Raw genomic sequence first — 14,770 nt, 5'->3', positions numbered from 1 at the left:
CCTTCTCCTTCTCCTTCTTCTGCTTCTTCTGATTCACCCTCCAGACTTCACCTTCTCCTTCTCCTTCTTCTACTTCTTCTGATTCACCGGCCGGACTTCACCTTCTCCTTCTCCTTCTTCTACTTCTTCTGATTCACCCTCCAGACTTCACCTTATCCTTCTCCTTCTTCTACTTCTTCTGCTTCTCCCTCCAGACTTCACCTTCTCCTTCTTCTGCTTCTTCTGATTCACCCTCCAGACTTCATCTTCTCCTTCTCCTTCTTCTACTTCTACTGATTCACCCTCCAGACTTCACCTTCTCTTTCTCCTTCTTCTACTTCTTCTGATTCACCCTCCAGACTTCACCTTCTCCTTCTCCTTCTTCTACTTCTTCTGATTCACCCTCCTGACTTCACCTTCTCCTTCTCCTGCTTCTGCTTCTTCTGCTTCACCCTCCAGACTTCACCTTCGCCTTCTCCTTCTTCTGCTTCTTCTGCTTCACCCTCCAGACTTCACCTTCTCCTTCTCCTTCTTCTGCTTCTTTTGATTCACCCTCCAGACTTCACCTTCTCCTTCTCCTTCTTCTGCATTTTCTGATTCACCCTCCTGACTTCACCTTCTCCTTCTCCTTCTTCTGCTTCTTCTGATTCACCCTCCAGACTTCACCTTCTCCTTCTCCTTCTTCTACTTCTTCTGATTCACCCTCCAGACTTCACCTTCTCCTTCTCCTTCTTCTGCTTCTTCTGATTCACCCTCCAGACTTCACCTTCTCCTTCTCCTTCTTCTGCTTCTTCTGATTCACCCTCCATACTTCACCTTCTCCTTCTCCTTCTTCTACTTCTTCTGATTCACCCTCCAGACTTCACCTTCTCCTTCTCCTGCTTCTGCTTCTTCTGATTCACCCTCCAGTCTTCACCTTCTCCTTCTCCTTCTTCTGCGTCTTCTGATTCACCCTCCAGACTTCACCTTCTCCTTCTCCTTCTTCTGCTTCTTCTGATTCACCCTCCTGACTTCACCTTCTCCTTCTCCTTCTTCTGCTTCTTCTGATTCACCCTCCAGACTTCACCTTCTCCTTCTCCTTCTTCTACTTCTTCTGATTCACCCTCCAGACTTCATCTTCTCCTTCTCATTCTTTTGCTTCTTCTGATTCACCCTCCAGACTTCACCTTCTCCTTCTCCTTCTTCTGCTTCTTCTGATTCACCCTCCAGACTTCACCTTCTCCTTCTCCTTCTTCTACTTCTTCTGATTCACCCTCCAGACTTCACCTTCTCCTTCTCCTTCTTCTGCTTCTTCTGATTCACCCTCCAGACTTCACCTTCTCCTTCTCCTAATTCTGCTTCTTCTGAATCACCCTCCAGACTTCACCTTCTCCTTCTCCTTCTTCGGCTTCTTCTGATTCACCCTCCAGACTTCACCTTCTCCTTCTCCTTCTTCTGCTTCTTCTGATTCACCCTCCAGACTTCACCTTCTCCTTCTCCTTCTTCTACTTCTTCTGATTCACCCTCCAGACTTCATCTTCTCCTTCTCCTTCTTCTGCTTCTTCTGATTCACCCTCCAGACTTCACCTTCTCCTTCTCCTTCTTCTGCTTCTTCTGATTCACCCTCCAGACTTCACCTTCTCCTTCTCCTTCTTCTACTTCTTCTGATTCACCCTCCAGACTTCACCTTCTCCTTCTCATTCTTCTCCTTCTTCTGATTCACCCTCCAGACTTCACCTTCTCCTTCTCCTTCTTCTGCTTCTTCTGATTCACCCTCCAGACTTCACCTTCTCCTTCTCCTTCTTCTGCTTCTTCTGATTCACCCTCCAGACTTCACCTTCTCCTTCTCCTTCTTCTGCTTCTCCTGATTCACCCTTCAGACTTCACCTTCTCCTTCTCCTTCTTCTGCTTCTTCTGATTCACCCTCCAGACCTCACCTTCTCCTTCTCCTTCTTCTACTTCTTCTGATTCACCCTCCAGACTTCATCTTCTCCTTCTCCTTCTTCTGCTTCTTCTGATTCACCCTCCAGACTTCACCTTCTCCTTCTCCTTCTTCTGCTTCTTCTGATTCAACCTCCAGACTTCGCCTTCTCCTTCTCCTTCTTCTACTTCTTCTGATTCACCCTCCAGACTTCACCTTCTCCTTCTCCTTCTTCTACTTATTCTGATTCACCCTCCAGTCTTCACCTTCTCCTTCTCCTTCTTCTGCGTCTTCTGATTCACCCTCCAGACTTCACCTTCTCCTTCTCCTTCTTCTGCTTCTTCTGATTCACCCTCCTGACTTCACCTTCTCCTTCTCCTTCTTCTGCTTCTTCTGATTCACCCTCCTGACTTCACCTTCTCCTTCTCCTTCTTCTACTTCTTCTGATTCCCCCTCCAGACTTCACCTTCTGCTTCTACTTCTTCTGCTTCTTCTGATTCACCCTCCAGACTTCACCTTCTCCTTCTCCTTCTTCTGCTTCTTCTGATTCACCCTCCAGACTTCAACTTCTCCTTCTCCTTCTTCTGCGTCTTCTGATTCACCCTCCAGACTTCACCTTCTCCTTCTCCTTCTTCTGCTTCTTCTGATTCACCCTCCTGACTTCACCTTCTCCTTCTCCTTCTTCTGCTTCTTCTGATTCACCCTCCAGACTTCACCTTCTCCTTCTCCTTCTTCTACTTCTTCTGATTCCCCCTCCAGACTTCACCTTCTGCTTCTACTTCTTCTGCTTCTTCTGATTCACCCTCCAGACTTCACCTTCTCCTTCTCCTTCTTCTGCTTCTTCTGATTCACCCTCCAGACTTCACCTTCTCCTTCTCCTTCTTCTGCTTCTTCTGATTCACCCTCCATACTTCACCTTCTCCTTCTCCTTCTTCTACTTCTTCTGATTCACCCTCCAGACTTCACCTTCTCCTTCTCCTGCTTCTGCTTCTTCTGATTCACCCTCCAGTCTTCACCTTCTCCTTCTCCTTCTTCTGCGTCTTCTGATTCACCCTCCAGACTTCACCTTCTCCTTCTCCTTCTTCTGCTTCTTCTGATTCACCCTCCTGACTTCACCTTCTCCTTCTCCTTCTTCTGCTTCTTCTGATTCACCCTCCAGACTTCACCTTCTCCTTCTCCTTCTTCTACTTCTTCTGATTCACCCTCCAGACTTCATCTTCTCCTTCTCATTCTTTTGCTTCTTCTGATCCACCCTCCAGACTTCACCTTCTCCTTCTCCTTCTTCTACTTCTTCTGATTCACCCTCCAGACTTCACCTTCTCCTTCTCCTTCTTCTGCTTCTTCTGATTCACCCTCCAGACTTCACCTTCTCCTTCTCCTTCTTCTACTTCTTCTGATTCACCCTCCAGACTTCACCTTCTCCTTCTCCTTCTTCTACTTCTTCTGATTCACCCTCCTGACTTCACCTTCTCCTTCTCCTTTTCTGCTTCTTCTGCTTCACCCTCCAGACTTCACCTTCTCCTTCTCCTTCGTCTGCTTCTTCTGCTTCACCCTCCAGACTTCACCTTCTCCTTCTCCTTCTTCTGCTTCTTCTGCTTCACCCTCTTGACTTCACCTTCTCCTTCTCCTTCTTCTACTTCTTCTGATTCACCCTCCAGACTTCACCTTCTCCTTCTCCTTCTTCTGCTTTTTCTGCTTCACCCTCCAGACTTCACCTTCTCCTTCTCCTTCTTCTGCTTCTTCTGCTTCGCCCTCCAGACTTCACCTTCTCCTTCTCCTTCTTCTGCTTCTTCTGCTTCAACCACCAGACTTCACCTTCTCCTTCTCCTTCTTCTGCTTCTTCTGCTTCACTCTCCAGACTTCACCTTCTCCTTCTCCTTCTTCTACTTCTTCTGATTCACCCTCCAGACTTCACCTTCTCCTTCTCCTTCTTCTGCTTCTTCTGCTTCACCCTCCAGACTTCACCTTCTACTTCTCCTTCTTCTGCTTCTTCTGCTGCGCCCTCCAGACTTCACCTTCTTCCCCTTCTTCTGCTTCTTCTCTGCTTCACCCTCCTGACTTCACCTTCTCCTTCTCCTTCTTCTACTTCTTCTGCTTCACCCCCCTGACTTCACCTTCTCCTTCTCCTTCTTCTGCTTCTTCTGATTCACCCTCCTAACTTCACCTTCTCCTTCTCCTTTTTCTGCTTCTTCTGATTCACCCTCCTGACTTCACCTTCTCCTTCTCTTTCTTCTGCTTCTTCTGATTCACCCTCCAGACTTCACCTTCTCCTTCTCCTTCTTCTGCTTCTTCTGATTCACCTTCCAGACTTCACCATCTCCTTCTCCTTCTTCTGCTTCTTCTGATTCACCCTCCAGACTTCACCTTCTCCTTCTCCTTCTTCTGCTTCTCCTGATTCACCCTTCAGACTTCACCTTCTCCTTCTCCTTCTTCTGCTTCTTCTGATTCACCCTCCAGACCTCACCTTCTCCTTCTCCTTCTTCTACTTCTTCTGATTCACCCTCCAGACTTCTTCTTCTCCTTCTCCTTCTTCTGCTTCTTCTGATTCACCCTCCAGACTTCACCTTCTCCTTCTCCTTCTTCTGCTTCTTCTGATTCACCCTCCAGACTTCGCCTTCTCCTTCTCCTTCTTCTACTTCTTCTGATTCACCCTCCAGACTTCACCTTCTCCTTCTCCTTCTTCTACTTATTCTGATTCACCCTCCAGTCTTCACCTTCTCCTTCTCCTTCTTCTGCTTCTTCTGATTCACCCTCCAGACATCACCTTCTCCTTCTCCTTCTTCTGCTTCTTCTGATTCACCCTCCTGACTTCACCTTCTCCTTCTCCTTCTTCTGCTTCTTCTGATTCACCCTCCAGACTTCACCTTCTCCTTCTCCTTCTTCTACTTCTTCTGATTCCCCCTCCAGACTTCACCTTCTCCTTCTACTTCTTCTGCTTCTTCTGATTCACCCTCCAGACTTCACCTTCTCCTTCTCCTTCTTCTGCTTCTTCTGATTCACCCTCCAGACTTCACCTTCTCCTTCTCCTTCTTCTGCTTCTTCTGATTCACCCTCCAGACTTCACCTTCTCCTTCTCCTTCTTCTGCTTCTTCTGATTCACCCTCCAGACTTCACCTTCTCCTTCTCCTTTTTCTACTTCTTCTGATTCACCCTCCAGACTTCACCTTCTCCTTCTCCTTCTTCTGCTTCTTCTGATTCACACTCCAGACTTCACCTCCTCCTTCTCCTTCGTCTACTTCTTCTGATTCACCCTCCAGACTACACCTCCTCATTCTCCTTCTTCTACTTCTTCTGATTCACCCTCCAGACTTCACCTTCTCCTTCTCCTTCTTCTGCTTCTTCTGATTCACCCTCCAGACTTCACCTTCTCCTTCTCCTTCTTCTACTTCTTCTGATTCACCGGCCGGACTTCACCTTCTCCTTCTCCTTCTTCTACTTCTTCTGATTCACCCTCCAGACTTCACCTTATCCTTCTCCTTCTTCTACTTCTTCTGCTTCTCCCTCCAGACTTCACCTTCTCCTTCTTCTGCTTCTTCTGATTCACCCTCCAGACTTCATCTTCTCCTTCTCCTTCTTCTACTTCTACTGATTCACCCTCCAGACTTCACCTTCTCTTTCTCCTTCTTCTACTTCTTCTGATTCACCCTCCAGACTTCACCTTCTCCTTCTCCTTCTTCTACTTCTTCTGATTCACCCTCCTGACTTCACCTTCTCCTTCTCCTGCTTCTGCTTCTTCTGCTTCACCCTCCAGACTTCACCTTCGCCTTCTCCTTCTTCTGCTTCTTCTGCTTCACCCTCCAGACTTCACCTTCTCCTTCTCCTTCTTCTGCTTCTTTTGATTCACCCTCCAGACTTCACCTTCTCCTTCTCCTTCTTCTGCATTTTCTGATTCACCCTCCTGACTTCACCTTCTCCTTCTCCTTCTTCTGCTTCTTCTGATTCACCCTCCAGACTTCACCTTCTCCTTCTCCTTCTTCTACTTCTTCTGATTCACCCTCCAGACTTCACCTTCTCCTTCTCCTTCTTCTGCTTCTTCTGATTCACCCTCCAGACTTCACCTTCTCCTTCTCCTTCTTCTGCTTCTTCTGATTCACCCTCCATACTTCACCTTCTCCTTCTCCTTCTTCTACTTCTTCTGATTCACCCTCCAGACTTCACCTTCTCCTTCTCCTGCTTCTGCTTCTTCTGATTCACCCTCCAGTCTTCACCTTCTCCTTCTCCTTCTTCTGCGTCTTCTGATTCACCCTCCAGACTTCACCTTCTCCTTCTCCTTCTTCTGCTTCTTCTGATTCACCCTCCTGACTTCACCTTCTCCTTCTCCTTCTTCTGCTTCTTCTGATTCACCCTCCAGACTTCACCTTCTCCTTCTCCTTCTTCTACTTCTTCTGATTCACCCTCCAGACTTCATCTTCTCCTTCTCATTCTTTTGCTTCTTCTGATTCACCCTCCAGACTTCACCTTCTCCTTCTCCTTCTTCTGCTTCTTCTGATTCACCCTCCAGACTTCACCTTCTCCTTCTCCTTCTTCTACTTCTTCTGATTCACCCTCCAGACTTCAACTTCTCCTTCTCCTTCTTCTGCTTCTTCTGATTCACCCTCCAGACTTCACCTTCTCCTTCTCCTAATTCTGCTTCTTCTGAATCACCCTCCAGACTTCACCTTCTCCTTCTCCTTCTTCGGCTTCTTCTGATTCACCCTCCAGACTTCACCTTCTCCTTCTCCTTCTTCTGCTTCTTCTGATTCACCCTCCAGACTTCACCTTCTCCTTCTCCTTCTTCTACTTCTTCTGATTCACCCTCCAGACTTCATCTTCTCCTTCTCCTTCTTCTGCTTCTTCTGATTCACCCTCCAGACTTCACCTTCTCCTTCTCCTTCTTCTGCTTCTTCTGATTCACCCTCCAGACTTCACCTTCTCCTTCTCCTTCTTCTACTTCTTCTGATTCACCCTCCAGACTTCACCTTCTCCTTCTCATTCTTCTCCTTCTTCTGATTCACCCTCCAGACTTCACCTTCTCCTTCTCCTTCTTCTGCTTCTTCTGATTCACCCTCCAGACTTCACCTTCTCCTTCTCCTTCTTCTGCTTCTTCTGATTCACCCTCCAGACTTCACCTTCTCCTTCTCCTTCTTCTGCTTCTCCTGATTCACCCTTCAGACTTCACCTTCTCCTTCTCCTTCTTCTGCTTCTTCTGATTCACCCTCCAGACCTCACCTTCTCCTTCTCCTTCTTCTACTTCTTCTGATTCACCCTCCAGACTTCATCTTCTCCTTCTCCTTCTTCTGCTTCTTCTGATTCACCCTCCAGACTTCACCTTCTCCTTCTCCTTCTTCTGCTTCTTCTGATTCAACCTCCAGACTTCGCCTTCTCCTTCTCCTTCTTCTACTTCTTCTGATTCACCCTCCAGACTTCACCTTCTCCTTCTCCTTCTTCTACTTATTCTGATTCACCCTCCAGTCTTCACCTTCTCCTTCTCCTTCTTCTGCGTCTTCTGATTCACCCTCCAGACTTCACCTTCTCCTTCTCCTTCTTCTGCTTCTTCTGATTCACCCTCCTGACTTCACCTTCTCCTTCTCCTTCTTCTGCTTCTTCTGATTCACCCTCCAGACTTCACCTTCTCCTTCTCCTTCTTCTACTTCTTCTGATACCCCCTCCAGACTTCACCTTCTGCTTCTACTTCTTCTGCTTCTTCTGATTCACCCTCCAGACTTCACCTTCTCCTTCTCCTTCTTCTGCTTCTTCTGATTCACCCTCCAGACTTCACCTTCTCCTTCTCCTTCTTCTGCTTCTTCTGATTCACCCTCCAGACTTCACCTTCTCCTTCTCCTTCTTCTGCTTCATCTGATTCACCCTCCAGACTTCACCTTCTCCTTCTCCTTTTTCTACTTCTTCTGATTCACCCTCCAGACTTCACCTTCTCCTTCTCCTTCCTCTACTTCTTCTGATTCACCCTCCAGACTTCACCTTCTCCTTCTCATTCTTCTGCTTCTTCTGATTCACCCTCCAGACTTCACCTTCTCCTTCTCCTTCTTCTACTTCTTCTGATTCACCGGCCAGACTTCACCTTCTCCTTCTCCTTCTTCTACTTCTTCTGATTCACCCTCCAGACTTCACCTTATCCTTCTCCTTCTTCTACTTCTTCTGCTTCTCCCTCCAGACTTCACCTTCTCCTTCTCCTTCTTCTGCTTCTTCTGATTCACCCTCCAGACTTCACCTTCTCCTTCTCCTTCTTCTACTTCTACTGATTCACCCTCCAGACTTCACCTTCTCTTTCTCCTTCTTCTACTTCTTCTGATTCACCCTCCAGACTTCACCTTCTCCTTCTCCTTCTTCTACTTCTACTGATTCACCCTCCTGACTTCACCTTCTCCTTCTCCTGCTTCTGCTTCTTCTGCTTCACCCTCCAGACTTCACCTTCGCCTTCTCCTTCTTCTGCTTCTTCTGCTTCACCCTCCAGACTTCACCTTCTCCTTCTCCTTCTTCTGCTTCTTCTGATTCACCCTCCAGACTTCACCTTCTCCTTCTCCTTCTTCTGCATTTTCTGATTCACCCTCCTGACTTCACCTTCTCCTTCTCCTTCTTCTGCTTCTTCTGATTCACCCTCCAGACTTCACCTTCTCCTTCTCCTTCTTCTACTTCTTCTGATTCACCCTCCAGACTTCACCTTCTCCTTCTACTTCTTCTGCTTCATCTGATTCACCCTCCTGACTTCACCATCTCCTTCTCCTTCTTCTGCTTCTTCTGATTCACCCTCCAGACTTCACCCTCTCCTTCTCCTTCTTCTGCTTCTTCTGATTCACCCTCCAGACTTCACCTTCTCCTTCTCCTTCTTCTGCTTCTTCTGATTCACCCTCCGTTCTTCACCTTCTCCTTCTCCTTCTTCTACTTCTTCTGATTCACCCTCCAGACTTCACCTTCTCCTTCTCCTGCTTCTGCTTCTTCTGATTCACCCTCCAGACTTCACCTTCTCCTTCTCCTTCGTCTACTTCTTCTGATTCACCCTCCAGACTACACCTTCTCCTTCTCCTTCTTCTACTTCTTCTGATTCACCCTCCAGAATTCACCTTCTCCTTCTCCTTCTTCTGCATCTTCTGATTCACCCTCCAGACTTCACCTTCTCCTTCTCCTTCTCTACTTCTTCTGATTCACCCTCCAAACTTCACCTTCTCCTTCTCCTTCTTCTACTTCTTCTGATTCACCCTCCAGACTTCACCTTCTCCTTCTCCTTCTTCTACTTCTTCTGCTTCTCCCTCCAGACTTCACCTTCTCCTTCTCCTTCTTCTGCTTCTTCTGATTCACCCTCCAGACTTCACCTTCTCCTTCTCCTTCTTCTACTTCTTCTGATTCACCCTCCAGACTTCACCTTCTCCTTCTCCTTCTTCTACTTCTTCTGATTCACCCTCCAGACTTCACCTTCTCCTTCTCCTTCTTCTACTTCTTCTGATTCACCCTCCTGACTTCACCTTCTCCTTCTCCTTTTCTGCTTCTTCTGCTTCACCCTCCAGACTTCACCTTCTCCTTCTCCTTCGTCTGCTTCTTCTGCTTCACCCTCCAGACTTCACCTTCTCCTTCTCCTTCTTCTGCTTCTTCTGCTTCACCCTCTTGACTTCACCTTCTCCTTCTCCTTCTTCTACTTCTTCTGATTCACCCTCCAGACTTCACCTTCTCCTTCTCCTTCTTCTGCTTTTTCTGCTTCACCCTCCAGACTTCACCTTCTCCTTCTCCTTCTTCTGCTTCTTCTGCTTCGCCCTCCAGACTTCACCTTCTCCTTCTCCTTCTTCTGCTTCTTCTGCTTCAACCACCAGACTTCACCTTCTCCTTCTCCTTCTTCTGCTTCTTCTGCTTCACTCTCCAGACTTCACCTTCTCCTTCTCCTTCTTCTACTTCTTCTGATTCACCCTCCAGACTTCACCTTCTCCTTCTCCTTCTTCTGCTTCTTCTGCTTCACCCTCCAGACTTCACCTTCTACTTCTCCTTCTTCTGCTTCTTCTGCTGCGCCCTCCAGACTTCACCTTCTTCCCCTTCTTCTGCTTCTTCTCTGCTTCACCCTCCTGACTTCACCTTCTCCTTCTCTTTCTTCTACTTCTTCTGCTTCACCCCCCTGACTTCACCTTCTCCTTCTCCTTCTTCTGCTTCTTCTGATTCACCCTCCTAACTTCACCTTCTCCTTCTCCTTTTTCTGCTTCTTCTGATTCACCCTCCTGACTTCACCTTCTCCTTCTCCTTCTTCTGCTTCTTCTGATTCACCCTCCAGACTTCACCTTCTCCTTCTCCTTCTTCTGCTTCTTCTGATTCACCTTCCAGACTTCACCATCTCCTTCTCCTTCTTCTGCTTCTTCTGATTCACCCTCCAGACTTCACCTTCTCCTTCTCCTTCTTCTGCTTCTCCTGATTCACCCTTCAGACTTCACCTTCTCCTTCTCCTTCTTCTGCTTCTTCTGATTCACCCTCCAGACCTCACCTTCTCCTTCTCCTTCTTCTACTTCTTCTGATTCACCCTCCAGACTTCATCTTCTCCTTCTCCTTCTTCTGCTTCTTCTGATTCACCCTCCAGACTTCACCTTCTCCTTCTCCTTCTTCTGCTTCTTCTGATTCACCCTCCAGACTTCGCCTTCTCCTTCTCCTTCTTCTACTTCTTCTGATTCACCCTCCAGACTTCACCTTCTCCTTCTCCTTCTTCTACTTATTCTGATTCACCCTCCAGTCTTCACCTTCTCCTTCTCCTTCTTCTGCTTCTTCTGATTCACCCTCCAGACATCACCTTCTCCTTCTCCTTCTTCTGCTTCTTCTGATTCACCCTCCTGACTTCACCTTCTCCTTCTCCTTCTTCTGCTTCTTCTGATTCACCCTCCAGACTTCACCTTCTCCTTCTCCTTCTTCTACTTCTTCTGATTCCCCCTCCAGACTTCACCTTCTCCTTCTACTTCTTCTGCTTCTTCTGATTCACCCTCCAGACTTCACCTTCTCCTTCTCCTTCTTCTGCTTCTTCTGATTCACCCTCCAGACTTCACCTTCTCCTTCTCCTTCTTCTGCTTCTTCTGATTCACCCTCCAGACTTAACCTTCTCCTTCTCCTTCTTCTGCTTCTTCTGATTAACCCTCCAGACTTCACCTTCTCCTTCTCCTTTTTCTACTTCTTCTGATTCACCCTCCAGACTTCACCTTCTCCTTCTCCTTCTTCTGCTTCTTCTGATTCACACTCCAGACTTCACCTCCTCCTTCTCCTTCGTCTACTTCTTCTGATTCACCCTCCAGACTACACCTCCTCATTCTCCTTCTTCTACTTCTTCTGATTCACCCTCCAGACTTCACCTTCTCCTTCTCCTTCTTCTGCTTCTTCTGATTCACCCTCCAGACTTCACCTTCTCCTTCTCCTTCTTCTACTTCTTCTGATTCACCGGCCAGACTTCACCTTCTCCTTCTCCTTCTTCTACTTCTTCTGATTCACCCTCCAGACTTCACCTTATCCTTCTCCTTCTTCTACTTCTTCTGCTTCTCCCTCCAGACTTCACCTTCTCCTTCTCCTTCTTCTGCTTCTTCTGATTCACCCTCCAGACTTCACCTTCTCTTTCTCCTTCTTCTACTTCTTCTGATTCACCCTCCAGACTTCACCTTCTCCTTCTCCTTCTTCTACTTCTTCTGATTCACCCTCCTGACTTCACCTTCTCCTTCTCCTGCTTCTGCTTCTTCTGCTTCACCCTCCAGACTTCACCTTCGCCTTCTCCTTCTTCTGCTTCTTCTGCTTCACCCTCCAGACTTCACCTTCTCCTTCTCCTTCTTCTGCTTCTTTTGATTCACCCTCCAGACTTCACCTTCTCCTTCTCCTTCTTCTGCATTTTCTGATTCACCCTCCTGACTTCACCTTCTCCTTCTCCTTCTTCTGCTTCTTCTGATTCACCCTCCAGACTTCACCTTCTCCTTCTCCTTCTTCTACTTCTTCTGATTCACCCTCCAGACTTCACCTTCTCCTTCTCCTTCTTCTGCTTCTTCTGATTCACCCTCCAGACTTCACCTTCTCCTTCTCCTTCTTCTGCTTCTTCTGATTCACCCTCCATACTTCACCTTCTCCTTCTCCTTCTTCTACTTCTTCTGATTCACCCTCCAGACTTCACCTTCTCCTTCTCCTGCTTCTGCTTCTTCTGATTCACCCTCCAGACTTCACCTTCTCCTTCTCCTTCGTCTACTTCTGATTCACCCTCCAGACTACACCTTCTCCTTCTCCTTCTTCTACTTCTTCTGATTCACCCTCCAGACTTCACCTTCTCCTTCTCCTTCTTCTGCTTCTTCTGATTCACCCTCCAGACTTCACCTTCTCCTTCTCCTTCTCTACTTCTTCTGATTCACCCTCCAAACTTCACCTTCTCCTTCTCCTTCTTCTACTTCTTCTGATTCACCCTCCAGACTTCACCTTCTCCTTCTCCTTCTTCTACTTCTTCTGCTTCTCCCTCCAGACTTCACCTTCTCCTTCTCCTTCTTCTGCTTCTTCTGATTCACCATCCAGACTTCACCTTCTCCTTCTCCTTCTTCTACTTCTTCTGATTCACCCTCCAGACTTCACCTTCTCCTTCTCCTTCTTCTGCTTCTTCTGATTCACCCTCCAGACTTCACCTTCTCCTTCTCCTTCTTCTACTTCTTCTGATTCACCCTCGTGACTTCACCTTCTCCTTCTCCTTTTCTGCTTCTTCTGCTTCACCCTCCAGACTTCACCTTCTCCTTCTCCTTCTTCTGCTTCTTCTGCTTCACCCTCCAGACTTCACCTTCTCCTTCTCCTTCTTCTGCTTCTTCTGCTTCACCCTCTTGACTTCACCTTCTCCTTCTCCTTCTTCTACTTCTTCTGATTCACCCTCCAGACTTCACCTTCTCCTTCTCCTTCTTCTGCTTTTTCTGCTTCACCCTCCAGACTTCACCTTCTCCTTCTCCTTCTTCTGCTTCTTCTGCTTCGCCCTCCAGACTTCACCTTCTCCTTCTCCTTCTTCTGCTTCTTCTGCTTCAACCACCAGACTTCACCTTCTCCTTCTCCTGCTTCTGCTTCTTCTGCTTCACTCTCCAGACTTCACCTTCTCCTTCTCCTTCTTCTACTTCTTCTGATTCACCCTCGTGACTTCACCTTCTCCTTCTCCTTTTCTGCTTCTTCTGCTTCACCCTCCGGACTTCACCTTCTCCTTCTCCTTCTTCTGCTTCTTCTGCTTCACCCTCCTGACTTCACCTTCTCCTTCTCCTTCTTCTGCTTCTTCTGATTCACCCTCCAGACTTCACCTTCTCCTTCTCCTTCTTCTACTTCTTCTGATTCCCCCTCCAGACTTCACCTTCTCCTTCTACTTCTTCTGCTTCTTCTGATTCACCCTCCAGACTTCACCTTCTCCTTCTCCTTCTTCTGCTTCTTCTGATTCACCCTCCAGACTTCACCTTCTCCTTCTCCTTCTTCTGCTTCTTCTGATTCACCCTCCAGACTTCACCTTCTCCTTCTCCTTCTTCTGCTTCTTCTGATTCACCCTCCAGACTTCACCTTCTCCTTCTCCTTTTTCTACTTCTTCTGATTCACCCTCCAGACTTCACCTTCTCCTTCTCCTTCTTCTGCTTCTTCTGATTCACACTCCAGACTTCACCTCCTCCTTCTCCTTCGTCTACTTCTTCTGATTCACCCTCCAGACTACACCTCCTCATTCTCCTTCTTCTACTTCTTCTGATTCACCCTCCAGACTTCACCTTCTCCTTCTCCTTCTTCTGCTTCTTCTGATTCACCCTCCAGACTTCACCTTCTCCTTCTCCTTCTTCTACTTCTTCTGATTCACCGGCCAGACTTCACCTTCTCCTTCTCCTTCTTCTACTTCTTCTGATTCACCCTCCAGACTTCACCTTATCCTTCTCCTTCTTCTACTTCTTCTGCTTCTCCCTCCAGACTTCACCTTCTCCTTCTCCTTCTTCTACTTCTACTGATTCACCCTCCAGACTTCACCTTCTCTTTCTCCTTCTTCTACTTCTTCTGATTCACCCTCCAGACTTCACCTTCTCCTTCTCCTTCTTCTACTTCTTCTGATTCACCCTCCTGACTTCACCTTCTCCTTCTCCTGCTTCTGCTTCTTCTGCTTCACCCTCCAGACTTCACCTTCGCCTTCTCCTTCTTCTGCTTCTTCTGCTTCACCCTCCAGACTTCACCTTCTCCTTCTCCTTCTTCTGCTTCTTTTGATTCACCCTCCAGACTTCACCTTCTCCTTCTCCTTCTTCTGCATTTTCTGATTCACCCTCCTGACTTCACCTTCTCCTTCTCCTTCTTCTGCTTCTTCTGATTCACCCTCCAGACTTCACCTTCTCCTTCTCCTTCTTCTACTTCTTCTGATTCACCCTCCAGACTTCACCTTCTCCTTCTCCTTCTTCTGCTTCTTCTGATTCACCCTCCAGACTTCACCTTCTCCTTCTCCTTCTTCTGCTTCTTCTGATTCACCCTCCATACTTCACCTTCTCCTTCTCCTTCTTCTACTTCTTCTGATTCACCCTCCAGACTTCACCTTCTCCTTCTCCTGCTTCTGCTTCTTCTGATTCACCCTCCAGACTTCACCTTCTCCTTCTCCTTCGTCTACTTCTTCTGATTCACCCTCCAGACTACACCTTCTCCTTCTCCTTCTTCTACTTCTTCTGATTCACCCTCCAGACTTCACCTTCTCCTTCTCCTTCTTCTGCTTCTTCTGATTCACCCTCCAGACTTCACCTTCTCCTTCTCCTTCTCTACTTCTTCTGATTCACCCTCCAAACTTCACCTTCTCCTTCTCCTTCTTCTACTTCTTCTGATTCACCCTCCAGACTTCACCTTCTCCTTCTCCTTCTTCTACTTCTTCTGCTTCTCCCTCCAGACTTCACCTTCTCCTTCTCCTTCTTCTGCTTCTTCTGATTCACCCTCTAG

This window comes from Somniosus microcephalus, unplaced genomic scaffold (assembly GCF_052327205.1).
Source record: "Somniosus microcephalus isolate GS21.2 unplaced genomic scaffold, FLI_Smic_1.0 scaffold8, whole genome shotgun sequence".
In the NCBI taxonomy this organism is placed as follows: domain Eukaryota; kingdom Metazoa; phylum Chordata; class Chondrichthyes; order Squaliformes; family Somniosidae; genus Somniosus; species Somniosus microcephalus.
Note: the sequence above shows the minus strand (reverse complement) of the source record.